The sequence below is a fragment of the Micropterus salmoides genome, unplaced genomic scaffold (genome assembly GCF_014851395.1).
Source record: "Micropterus salmoides isolate LMB-PRFRI ecotype aquatic unplaced genomic scaffold, ASM1485139v1 Ms_hic_scaffold_12, whole genome shotgun sequence".
In the NCBI taxonomy this organism is placed as follows: domain Eukaryota; kingdom Metazoa; phylum Chordata; class Actinopteri; order Centrarchiformes; family Centrarchidae; genus Micropterus; species Micropterus salmoides.
Genome location: NW_024040263.1, coordinates 20905455 through 20919993, shown reverse-complemented (window position 1 = coordinate 20919993; position 14539 = coordinate 20905455).

The following is a 14539-nucleotide window of genomic DNA, read 5'->3' as shown; positions in this document are numbered from 1 at the left end:
GAGAGAAAGAAGAAGGGGGATGGAAGGAGAAAGAGAGGGGAGGGAGGCAGCCTACACAATATACACACAGAGGTACAGACAGTAAAGGTAATGTTGCTATAGCATGAATGAAAAATGGTACAGATATTTACAGTAGTGTTAATGATAATAATCGTAATGTTAATGATTATAATAACAATAATAACAATAGGACTAGTAACAATAATTTGAACAGAGGGTGTCAAGCAGGAACATGGAGGCAGCAGGTGACTCGCAACCACAGATCCAGACTCCACAGCTCCAGAGCCAGAAACACCTGCAGGAAGTGATAGGAGGAGAGAGGAGAGGGACGAGAAAGCACAAGACTACGGGAAAGGGAAGAAGTCAAGTTAGTAACATGCATTGATGGGATGAGGTTGCATTCAGAGGGAGAGAAAGAAGAGGTGAGAGGTGCTCAGTGCATCATGGGAAATCCCCAGGCAGTCTAGGCCTATAGCGGCATAACTAAGGGATGGTTCAGGACTCACCTGAGCCAGCCCTAACTATAAGCTTTATGCAGTGCAAGTGGGTTTTCTTATATGATGCTAAAATGCACTCTGTTCTCCACTGTCTTGCCGCCTGCTCAGTGAATGTGTCTTAAAAGATGTTTCCTCCCCGCTGAGTGTGGCTAAATCATGACAGAGAATGTGCCACTGGGTAACTGGACCGTTCTACAATAATCTGTTCAGGAACTGTAAACACTTCACATGTCTCCAGACCCCAGTGTCTAACTGGGTTATGTTTGTTTGACTGCTTAGCTGCACTAGATTAAACATAACTAAAAGGTGGTCTGAGGGAGGACCTTGTTAGCAAAAATTAGAAAAGGCATTTTCCCTTCATCATAACAAAGTGGGGGTCAAGAGGGAGAGGGAATAAATAACATTCCTTGTGTTACACTTTAAGCATGTCCTACTCCTCTTCGCCATTTTACATACAGGCAGTACATTATGACCCTGCACTGTCTATAGCAAGGAGAAACACTTTGACCAAAAATTAAAACTCACCCACACTAATGCCATCAGAAACAGCTTGACTGAACTGCTGACAAATCTTCAGAAGAACAATAATCCCATTTGTTTACTGGTTAGCTTTTGTTGATGTTTGAGGAAGGCTACAGGAGTCCAGGGTTGCTAATGTACAAAGAAGAAGACAGCCATCTGGCAGTGATTATCTGGCATGGTGTACCTCCTGTCCTTTATTCTGTTCTTTTTGCTTAAAGGTGCAATTAGTTTAAATATAACACAAGTGAAGTTTCAGATGATTTGGCTATAGAAAATAATTGTACATAATAACCTATAACTTTGTTTGGTACAAATCCTGCCTGATTCTGGCTTGTTGCAACATGTTCTGGCAGCTGAAACAAGATGAAGCAAAGTGTAGAAAAAGGTAATTTAGAAACCTTTTCTCCTCCCCTGTGGACGGGGTACAGTGAGGTAAGGGGTTCTCATTAAAGCAGGATCCTCAATCAGAGTGATTAGTCATTTAATCCATCAAAGAAGCTCCAGTCAAATTGAAGCTGCTGTCATTTGGAAATTGTTGAACTGTAGTTATGACCCACTGAGTTTGATAAAAAAAAAAACTATTTGAGTGTTTAAAGTATGAGGTTATGGTCTTTTCTGCAAGGTTACATGGTGAATATAAATTAATATTTTTGTATTATTTCAGAAGGGCCAGACTATTTTGTGTGAAGCCTGGAGTTTCTTAGAATAATTATAGACTAAACTAATCAGCTAGTTATATTGGTTCACATTACAAAACCGCTTACAAAGAGACTGATTTAGTTTCTATTCAATCTCAGTTGAAAACAGTACAAAAAGTAATGAAATAATCATGAAATGTGCCATTTCATTTTTGTTTCACCATTCTGTATCTACATGTTAAACAAATGAACAATAAAATAAAGAAAACAATTAAGAGAGATTAACTTAAGAACAATGCAACAATTCATTGATTTCTATTGCCCCTTCTGTCCTTTCAGAGGGTCAGAGGTCACTGTCAGCTACCGAGCAGCTCACTGGAGTTAACTTGGCAAGCATTCTCTTGTTCTAGGACATTTGAGGACACTAAACTGTAAGAATTACATTTACCGAAAAGGACATAACAGGTTCCAAATGACGTGCACAAGTACAAGGCGTTCTGGGCAGAGGGGGATGAAAAGTTGGAAACAAAGAAGGAAGGCAACAATTGTCCATTTTCATCAAATTATACTTGGACGCCAAGAGAAAAAAATATGTGGCTATAAACTCAGTGCTGTTGAAACGGGCGACAAGCTCTCTCTTTTTTGTGTAGAGTTCAGCAGTTCACATATCATTCATTGTGATTATGTGTAGTAAGCTGTCTGATGCAGTTATTCCCACTGGCTGGAGAACAATGGTTTGTTATGGCTGGCACAGCGTGAGGTAGCTTACACGACCAGGACTGATGGGATTGCTAGACTATAACCCACATGTTAAAACATTATTACTGTTGTGGGGCTGCAAGGGTATAAAAAGGAAGGCAGGAGCACAGCAGCAAGTTCAACCAGGTTGGCTATCTTAGGGAGAAGAGCTTTTGTAAAGAAACTTAGAAAAATGGGGAAAACTGAGCGTGTGATAGCCTAAACGAGAATCTGTGTATACATAGTGCAATTTGTTTCAAAGGCTTACACATAAAGGGTATGTGGAACTCATAGTGATTTGGGTAAGGGACATCCAGTGAGGCATGAGCCATTGTTGTCTTTCACTATTGCAGCAGTTTTACATTCATGTTATGAATCAGTCTAAGAATACGTTCAAATGCAATCACATTAAAAGATTAAACAGGAAATATGGGAGTGTTTGATCACTGGATGTGTGCTAATTAGCAAGACATCAGCAACCATTAAACAGCTTCATGATCTTGAAATAACAAATTACAATTTTGTTGTGCGTATATTCACTTTATCACAACCTACAACAATAGAACAGTATTGTTATATGGTGATATTGCCATTTTAAGAGATCAAATAATTGTGTTGTGTTGTCCTTATTTTAAAGGAATTGATGAATTCAGTAGTTCAGGTAGTTAGTCAGTGGTATAGTTCACCCTAAAAACACGAATTTATCTTCATATTATGAAATTAAATGTGATACAGTTATGAGCATCCATGGCTGCTCCCAGCTTCTTCTAAAATCACTGAATCATACAGAGAACAATCCAGCTTGTCCAAAACCTGCAAACCAGACATCTATCAGAACCAACAGATCCACAGAGGATGCCATCTCCACTGCCCTCCAGTCAGCCTTCACATACCTGGAAAAAAACAACAGCTACATCAGAACGTTTTTTGTGGATTTCAGCTCAGCATTCAACACAATCTCCCCATGAAACTGATCGGCACACTTAACACTCTCGGCTTAAATACAACACTCTGCAACTGGGAGTTGGACTTCCTCACAAACAGACCCCTGACAGTTCGGATAGGTGGACACACCTCCTCCACTCTAGTGCTTTACATAAAACATGAAAGCATTATAGGGAAATTGGAAAAGAGCCCACATACATATAACACAAATATACTCTTTAAGAGGGTGAAATGGAAAATAAAAACAGGATAAAATAAATTTTAAAGAGTTAAATAGGAAATAAAAAAAGGATAAAACAAGACAGTAAAAGTCACAGTGCAGTGTACGATTGATCTACAGTCTTACATTTGATTTAATTAAAGGCAGTGGTAAAAAGTCTTCAGTCTTGATTTAAAAGAACCAGTACAGTTTCAGCAGACCTGCAGTTTTCTGGGAGTTTGTTCCAAATATATGGAGCACAAAAACTGAACAATGCTTCTCCATGTTTAGTTTTAACCCTGGGGACAGAAAGCATGAATTTTTTTGACGACCTGTGTTCTGAATCAGTTCCAGCTGTCTGATGGATTTTCTAGGGAGACCTATAAAGACACCGTTACAGTAGTCAAGTCGACTGAAGATAAATGCACGGACAAGTTTTTCCAGGTCCTTCTGAGACATAAGTCCTTTAATCCTTGGTATATTCATCAGGTGATAGTAGGCTGTAGTTGTCTTAATGTGGCTGCTTAAATTCAGGTCTGTGTCCATGACTACACCAAGATTTCTGGCTTGGTTTTTGGTTTTTAACATTAGTGACTGAAGCTGAGCACTGACTTTCAATCGTTCTTCTTTGGCACCAAAAACAATAACTTCAGTTTTAACTTTGTTTATTGAAGAAAATTCTGGCACATCCAATTGTTAATTTGTTCAATACAGTTACTCAGCGCTTGTATAGGATCATAGTCCCCTGGTGATATGGTTATGTAAATTTGTGTGTAATCTGCATAATTTTGGTAACATATTTTGTTGTTTTTCATAATCTGAGCCAGTGGAAGCATGCAGATGTTAAACAGAAGAGGCCCCAGAATGGAGCCTTGGGGAACTCCACAAGTCATTTTTGTTAGCTCAGATGTGTGATTACCTATAGACACAAAGTAGTTCCTGTCCTTTAAGTAGGATTCAAACCAGTTTAGTACTGTGCCAGAAAGTCCCACCCAGTTTTCAAGTCTGTCTAGTAATATGTTGTGGTCGACCGTGTTGAATGCAGCACTGAGATACAATAATACTAAGACTGAAACTCTGCCACTGTCAGTGTTTAAATGGATATCATTGAAGACCTTAACAAAAGCAGTGAAAGTGCTGTGGTGTGGTTGAAATCCTGACTGGAAGACAACAAAACAGTTATTAGTGCCAAGAAAGCACTAAGCTGTTGAGCAGCTTTTTCAATGATTTTATTTATAAATGGGAGATTTGATATGGGCCTATAATTGCTCATTAGTGACCTGTCTAGATTGTTCTTTTTTAAGAGTGGCAGTTTTCAGGGCCTGTTGGAAGAAACCTGACAGACAAGACATATTGACAATTTGTAGAAGATCTGAGGCCATTAGAAACATTTTTGAATAAACCTGCTAGCAGAATATCAAGGCAGCAGGAGGAGGAGAAAGCATCCTTACTGAAAACATCACTAACTGGCCAGACCGGAGGGTTCTGCAGCGGGTGATTAAAACTTTTCAATAGATCATTGGTACCTATCTCTAGAGCATCAGTGATATCGGTGAGGTGAGGTGCCTTCAGAACTCAAAGGATGTTAAAGGACAGTACCCACCCCAGCCACAGCACGTTCACCCTGCTGCTGCACCACAAGATTGTGGAGCAGCTTTTTCCCCCAAGTTACCAGACTTTTTAAGCTCAAATTCATCCTCAGCATTGCTCCACTAAAAATAGTTTATTTCTGTTAACCTTTTTATGATTGCTTTTGCATTACTGTTTATTGTCTGCTACGTAGCAGAATGAAGTTACCAACTTAATTTTACTTTACAGCCTGTTGTAATGTGACAAATAAATCTACCTTCTACCTTCTAATGTCTGTGACTAAAAGACTACTACTCAAACAGGATCATAATACAGAAGCGCTTCATAATGCAGAGCCATAGTTACTATGAGTTGAAAAGTAGACATGCAACAAAATGGCTATGTGGCTTTTACACAAACCCACAAGCCCAATCATGCAATCTGTGTGTCCTGCATTTTTTCAACACTTCTCGGGGGATAGGCTACATAAAGATAACAGTAGCACATGTATCTGTAAATTGTTCTTGGAACTGTGTGTAAGTATATTGAGAGCTATAGCAAACTGGGCTCATAGGCCTACTCCTTGTATGTTTACACATACTTGGCCAATAAAGCTGATTCGGACTCCTCATTTTACTGGAAGACCATTAGAACCAATTCAAGGGAGCTTTAAGAATCACACTGACTGAGGCGTATTTATTAAGAGACTTGTACAATCAGGAGAAATGAGAAAATGAGGTACAGTGGGACTTTTATATCAAGGTTTGAGGAGAGAGGACAAGGTGAAGAAACTTTCTTAGAAACATGGCTATACAATTGATGACAACACAGTTTGTGTTTTAGCTGGGATACAGACATGTCTCCATTGAAATGTAACAGCCTGTTGATTCACTTATGTCAAGTTGAAAATATACCTATTGATTACTCTATAATTAATTTGTGTTGTTGTGAAGTATTTACAGGGCCTTGATTTGAATGCTTGAATTATTTCCCAATGTCATTCTTAAAACGGGAACACAACGGTATCATCTTCCTCATTTTCATTTTGACCGATAGTAACACCCAGTAGAACTGCAGCAGAGAATGTGAAACGACTTTCTTTGTAGGAATAAATCAAGCTGCAACATGTCTTGTTTTCCACTTGTGATTTCCGTTGTCCAGCCCATTAAAACTAGGGCTACCTGCTGCAAACAGATATCACTCAACCTTTGGTGAAAAACAAAATATATCTAGGCATGTCATCATGATAGGCTATGTCGGTTCAGACAAGCAGGATGGATGAAAGGGAGAAGAGGAGGAGGATGGGAGGTTTGTCCGATAATAACCTCAGCACAGAGAATTCAGGAGGAGGAGAGGTTTGTCCGATAGTAACCCCAGCACAGAGTAGGCTATGATGAAGGAAAGCAGGATAGGAGGGGGATGGTCTGGGCTACGGATCGCCTAGCCTATATTTATCTCTAAACTGTAAAAATGTGTCACATCTGCCCGGTATAGCCTACTGGAAGAAGCAGCGGATGGTCTTTTTTGAAACCACTTCAGCTTTTCAGATGAAGTCCTATGCGGAACGAATCACACCAAATTCTTTTATCCTATTCCTTTCCCCCTGTAGCCTAATTAACGTTGAACGTTTAACGTGAACATCGAATTAACGGAATAAACGATGGACATCATTTCTCTAAGATGCTATGATATTGATACATGATAGGCGACACACAACAAAAGCGACCACTGCTGCAGGTATTCCGTGTTAGATAAACATCGCTTTAGGTCTCGCCTCCTCGCTTGCAACGTGGGCACTTGTGTGGCCTTCGGGTACTGACGGATATATTATAGATGCAAATGAACAACCATTGATCAAGAAAACCGTGAATTAATCAGCCAGGTAGCCTGCTGAGAAAAACGACACAACTGGTCTTCATTACAATATCATCATGTTACTTAGCTCAATGGCCCATTGGTTAGGTCTGTATTGTAGCCTAATTGTGTGGCTTTTTCTTTTGACCATTGATCACTTTTTCACTTGTTGTTTGGCTACTCGATGCATTTCAGTCTTTCTACAGTGGAAGGGCAAAGTCACACAAAACATTGCCCTTTTCTGACCAGTTAAAATACAAAAACTAGCTTTCTGAAGACATTCTTTAAGACATTAGGCATTTGTTTCAAGGTTTTGTGGTTGCACATGGAAGTCAATGTAGGCCTATTCACCAATACCCTAGATAACAGTTGTGTAATAAACTGACATCCACTTAAAACAGCCCAGTCATGTGTTGATAATTTTCCCTTTTTTAAAATGCTCCTGAGCAGGAGCAAATCCATTTTTGTCGGACATCTTGGATGTACGAGCTTAGGCAGAGCCCGTGAATGCATCGTGGTTTGACCGTTCGTTACCTCGTGCTGCAGCCTTCAGAGAACTAGGTGAAAGGGGAATGATGTCACCACCGGGCTGAGGACGGCTGAGGCTCCGGAACTACTGGAGATGGTTACCGGGCAGAAATACAGAAGCATCTTGTTTTAGGTTTCTTACCAAACAAATGTTTTATGTCTGTGAACAGCACAGTGAATAGGCTACTGAATGTTTAAATGTTACCATTGCTTTGCATTACAGTGTTTAACCTCCTATAAAAAGCAATGCGAAATGTTTACAGTGTTTCAGGCTAATCCATAATGACTCCATAATTAAATGGATTTCTTGTTTTTTCCCTTGGCATAAGTATAGGCTAATGTTCATACATGGATACGTGAGATGCCGTGTGTGTGTGTGTGTGTGTGTGTGTGTGTGTGTGTGTGGATTTCTTGATCATCCAAGGTGTTACCCTCAAGCTGGGTTGACATGAGCAAACATCCTCTTTCCTTCAATATGTGTCACTGCTCACTGAGAGAGTCATGTGGTGTGGGTTAATGCTAACAACAGGCCCAAGTGAGCATAGTTCTTTAACATTTAGGGATTAGGTTAATCGTTTTCTTAAAGGAATGGGAAGTTTTCATTTCATTATCTACAGTGACATCACTTGTGCCTTTAGACATTTTCTAGAAAGAAGAAAAGAAGACCATAAAGACTGAACTCAAAGGATGATCCTTAAAATTGTTTCGAGGTATACATATCAGAATTGTGTAATAGCAGCCTACTGGATTAGTTAAAACATTAATGGACCATTTTAGCAGCAGACATCTTGACTTGTCAGGTAAAACCCAGGTGGAACTAATATCATTAAGGGTTGCTCCCAGTGAGTCATCATGCACAAGAGGAGAGCCCTGAAATTGGCAAGACTAAATGGGAGGCAGCCCTCATTAATGTTATTAAGTACACATGCTTTCCTGCTGTGAAATGTCAAGGTTATCTGCTGTGTAAAAGGATTTTAATCCCTGCTGGGATTACTGGGTCACTACATGATACAGCAAAGAAATGAATAAGAAAAGAGGGTTTTACACATAATGCAACTGACAATCATGAATGAATGAAAAATATTTGAAAAAATTGATCAAAAATATGAACATACTGTAAATGAAATGAGACCCAGGTTAACATTATATATAACATACAAATACATTATACCAAAATGTCTAAAACGTGTCGATTTAAGTTAGAAGAAGAGTCAATGAAGATATATTCACTATAACAAGTTGCAAAAGTACCAGTAACAACATAAAAATGGTATATAAATGATGTGAACAATTAATGACAAGCTTCCCATCTTATAAATAGGCTACTTTTAAATCTTTTTTTCAAGGTGAAATTACACAATATGAAATACACATTTGTCATTGTTGTGTCATATTGCCAGACAAAATGAAACAAAATTGTAAATGTTTACACTGGCCAGGTGAATGTGAAGCCAGCCAATGCTAACAAGACATCACAGCATGCTCAGAAATATGCTCAGCTAATGGCAATACAAGTTGAAGATTGTGTTTAGCTGTTCAAGTGGGCTTCACTGGCCCTCATGTTTCTGTGTTGAAAACCATACTTATCAGACTAATTATTACATATGTGTAAAGACTCAAGTGAAGCATACAATGCAAAGTTTAGTGTAGGTGAAAGTTCTTGGTTGAATGCAGTGTGTTGCATAATATGTTCATACCGTGTTGTCAGTGGGCGACAAACTTATAACCAACCTGACCACTGAATGTGTATGTGTGTGTGTGTGTGTGTGTGTGTGTGTGTGTGTGTGAAAAGCATCTATTAGTGTTGGGTGTGTTTGCATCAACTCACATCTTTATGTGTATGTGTGAGTTGGTGTTTGAGTGTGATTTTATCTCTTTTCTAAATATGTGTGGGTGGAGAGATTATGTAAACATGTTTTTTTGATATCCTTTAATATAAATGGTCATTCACTCTGATAAAATCTCCCTTCTAAATTTATCTGATTCAAATGTCCTTACTTACAAATGATTCTGTGTCAACCACCAGATTATATTTATTTTGGTCATGTGAGTGTCCTCTCTAGCCTTTCTAAAATTTACCCTGTGCGTGTGTGTGTGTGTATCAGTGTGCTGACTAGCCATCTGCCGGACTCTATTCTACATAATGGTCTATTCATCTCAAACAGCTGGCAGGCACACTAGCCTCTGTCTATTCCCACTCTATCTGTCTGTCTGCTGTTTGTTTCTCAGTCTGATTATTCAGGTTCTCACTGCCAGTGGAATCCCTGGACTTGGAAAGTCATTGGTAAATTCTTATTTCCGAAGATTTCACAGTGGTCATGGTTTTTAGTCCAACTGTAGTTTATAAAATATTATACTTACACTTCACAAACTCAAATGTGTAGTGTAGTGTGCTGTGATGATCAGTTCATATAAAAACAATTTCACACAATATGTAAAACATGAACATGAATAATTGTAACTCATACATAGAATGAATTGTAACACATGCAGAAATGTAACCTGAACACATTTAGCATCATTAGCATTTCAGCAAAAGTTTGGCAATATTGGGAAATGTTTATGCCTCTAACCTCTCCAAGATCTTGCCAGCAGTAACCAAGCACTTATGTTGTGTCATAAGTTAATCTGATTATAAATCAAGAGAAAGAACTGATAAAATGTGAATTTTCTCGCTGTGTCATTGAACAGAGCGTGCTATCGCTTCACTCTGCACATGAACAGAGGTATGAGATGTTGTGGCTGTTTATTTGTGTACAGTATTACAAATATGCTCATGCATGTGCTTGTAGCCAGATAAAGCTACATTAAACCAAAGAGGAACAATGGAACAACAACCAAAACACCAAACAAACCCAAATGATAGCGGGAGAGACCAAGAGACTGGCTGACTGACACCTGCTCATATAATGTAACGAGTGCTCCAAATTCTTTCTGATCTCCCTCAACTCTGTCCACCAGTTCCCTGCAGGGAGAGACTTAGGTAGGGTGGAGGCCTGTAGACTGAAGAGTCATTACATTGTATGTGTGCAATCGAGACCTTAGAGGTAGTTTTGAACTGTACACTGTTCTTGCTGTGTTCTCTGCCACCACTTTGGACCAAATCTGATCCTGAGTGTGTCTTTGTGCAGGCTTTAAAACCGTTAAATTGGTCACGTTAATCTGTAATCCGTCTGTCGACTTTCTGCCATTTTAGGATTCTCTAGTCTGTGTTTGGAGAGAGGTAATGCTGTGTTGTGTTTGTCCCTCTCTCTCTCTCTCGCCCCACCATCTGGAAAACTTGTCCCTTGTTTTTCTTTATCGTTTTCTGCTGCCGTGGTAGTTTTCTCCTGTCAGGGCCTCTGTCTGACTCTGCTGATTAAGCAACATTTTATGTCCTATGCAAGTTACACACACACACCCACCCACACACCCACCCACACACACACACACACACACACACACACACACACAGATATATTAATTTCCCAACCCTAACCTTAACCACTGATCAGCCAAAAATCTGCCTTTTCTTAATTGGGAGCACAATGAGACACATGGTAAATGCACACTTAGAGGCAGAGCAAGTGCAGTACTAGTAGGCAGGCAGAGGTCAAAACTAGTGAAACAGTCTAAATGAAAGCAAACACATCCGAAAAGGAGCAGGCAAGAATCAAAATCCAGAAAACAAAGAAGTCCAAAAACACTAAGGCTGGGAAGGCAATCTGAAACTAAAACAAGGGAACATACAAACTAAATACACTTGTGGGGTGAGGCTAACTAGACAAAGGTGAACCTAATCAGGGCAGGGTAGACAATCAAAACATCAAACAAAGGCAGGTTAGTATGATAACCCAAGACACAAGACAAAGGACTCTTGCAATATAAAACAGGAAACAACAAATTAACTTGCCTTTTGTCTGGATTCTGTCATGAAGGCCAATTTAAACTTTTGCATAAAGTCTAGCCGAGGGCGTGGGATAGGTACCGTCGTGAGCATTTATACTTGTGCTTTGGTGTCTGCATTTACACCGCCAAAATGCTAGTTGGCAGTGGGGTATCTGAGTTCCACAGTGTTGAGTTTCTTCTTCTTCAATGGTAAGCTACTGCAAACAGCGACGATTGACTTGAAACTGAGTGGATCATGCATAGATTTCACGCATAAGTATAAATTGGCCTTAAGTCAGAACCCCCTCCCCACACACACACACAAGATGACATGCCATTCTCAGAGATAACTGTGAGCATTTAGGAAACCTAAATGTGATGAAATGAATAGTTTCCTAACAGGTTATTGTTGCAGTGTCAGTCTGCAGTTTGTGAAACTTTGCTGGCAGTTGTTTCTCTCTTAACCTCAATGATTAATGTGCCAAATGTGTGAAAATATTTCTGGATGTTGTAACGTAACGTTGTAAAGTACAGTGCTTTCAACAGATTAGTCAAGCAGGTTGAATATTGCAGTCAAACTTGAAATGTGAAGGAATAACACATGCACATATATTCATGCTAATGAACACAGCTTCGTCCTTGTGGGCATGGACTTATACACACACACACACACACACACACACACACACACACACACACACACACACACACACACAGATTATACCAGCAAAGCTCTGCTGTAGTTCCCAAAGGAGAACCCATGGCTATTTTCGGCTGTGTGGAGGACTTAATACTCACTGAGAGAGAGCGTTTATTGGAAAGGGATTGAATAACATAGACAGCCCTCTCTAGAGTGAAGGAGAGCCAGGATTATTACTGGTATGTTCATTGGCATGATAACATGGCAAGACAAATCTGAATTTTAAAGGAGTAGTTTGTTATTTCGGGAAATATGCTTGCTTGCTTTTTTGCAAGGACTTTGATGAGAAATAAATCAGATGAGGAAACAACTAGCCCAGCTCCGTCCAAAGATGGAAAAAATGGCGATCAGCACTGTTAAAACTTACAACACGTTTCCAGCTGTCACTACAGAATTTTTTTTTATTGCAGCCTGTGCTTTTGCCTAATAATATGTTTCAGTAGCTTGTGCGATTTTAATACAAAAAGGGCTTCAGTTTTGACCAGCAGTGCACTGTGCAGCGGGGTCTATTATTGGACAGTGGTCACGTTGAGAAACAATTTTTCTCAGAGATGAAAGGAAGCTCATGAGAGAATGGAATTCACAAGCACGCACAAAGCCAAAAGTGTATGAGTTCTCTGCAAGTGTCCTTGAAGGTAACTCAAAAAAACAGGATGATGAAAAGGAGGTAAGATGAAGAAACATGATAATGAACAGTAAGACAAGCTGAGGTGTATAGAACAGGTGAGAAAGGAGGGAAGAAAGAAATAACAGCAAAGCAGCACAGCTGCCCCAGTAAAGAACATATGAGCCTCTTTTTTCGTTTCCCCTCATGCTGCTCTCGTCGCATCCACGTGAGAGAAGAGGGGAAGGAGGGAGGAGACAGGGAAGCCGTGATGAACACCGCTGCATGGCAATCGTGCTCCATCCTTTGGCCAAAGATACAGCTTCAGCAGTTGTTTGGCTAAATATTCAGTTAATTTAATTCAATTTATTTGAAATCCAGTGAAAAAAATACAAATGCATTATTGCTGTTGCTATTATCACTATATTATATATCAGTGGTATAAAAAAATTACAATAAGACAAGAATATGTATTACCATAAAATATCATTCAAATACAGACAAACAGTTAATTTAACAAATAATGGATAATACCAAATATAAAATCCCACCAGTATCAAATGTATTCCTCTTTCTTGAAATTTTTTACTTTACCTTAAAGAAGGCTGCACATGAACACACACACACACACACACACACACACACACACACACACACACACACACACACACACACACACACACACACACGTGTCTGGACTAAGGGTTTTATTGAGGACCACAGTAAGCTGGTTTGGTATTTTCTTATCTAATGATCTGGAGATCCACTCCACTTGTTTGTCTAATTAGAGAAGATGCACGGTAAGCAGCACAATGAATCATAACCTCAGTACTGATGCAACATACAAGCAGTTATTTTGTGGGAGTAGGCTTCAAGGAAATGGTCAGTGTCTCATTTGGGAACTTTTTTAAAAGCCTCAACGAAGAACAATGTTTCTGATAATTGAAGAAATGCCTAGTTTCTTCAAATATTCAGCTATTCAATTTGGCTGTGAATTGAGACGTGAATCGGGTAACCACAGATACGTACCTTTTAGAAAGAAACAGAAGTTATTGTCAGCTGCTTGTGTCTCTCAGTGTGTGAGAGAGATAAGCTTTTATTTAAAAGCTCTTTCAGTTTGATCTTTCTGGTTTTGCTTAACTGCTGTTCAACAGCTTTATTTCAGAGCTCAGTCTTTTTACTGTAAATTCTGAATTTGGTTATTAACGCTGCTTTTGCTTATGCTATTAAAATGGAATCACTGTACTCTTTGAATTATATGTTTTGACAATAGCAACACCTTTTAATTGCATCTAATAGGCCTTTTCCAAAGCAGAAATGTTGGAGCACAGGCATTACTTACTACATTAAGTCCCAGTAAGCCACGACAGTGTGACAGTGAGCCAGCATGCACACTATCAGGACCCTGAAACTGAAACGGCTAAAGCTGAATTCAGCCATTTTTCATTTTATTGTTTATACCTACAACAAAATGTCTACCTTTAGAATGGCCTATTTGATGTGGTTTGCTTGTTTTGAGGAGAAATAAAGGCTGTTTTTCACTCTACCTGATGATAATCATGATGGTGATGATGATGATTCACTGTTGCATTTTATTACATTAACATACTACAGTATGTGGGTTTACTCACACAGTTAACATATCCTTCATGACTAATCAAGCACTGAGTCTTGGCACTGAATTTCTATAGACTGAATCTGTCAGCAGGATGTTCAACCATCTATAATGCAAATCATAATCTTCTTGACACTCAAGAAAATTATTGACACAAGTGAAGCGTCATTGTGAAGAAAGTAAACTATTACTCGCCAGTCTAATTTGAATGATTTCTTACAGAACAATTTTAATATTTTATCTTCCACCTCCTGTATCTCACT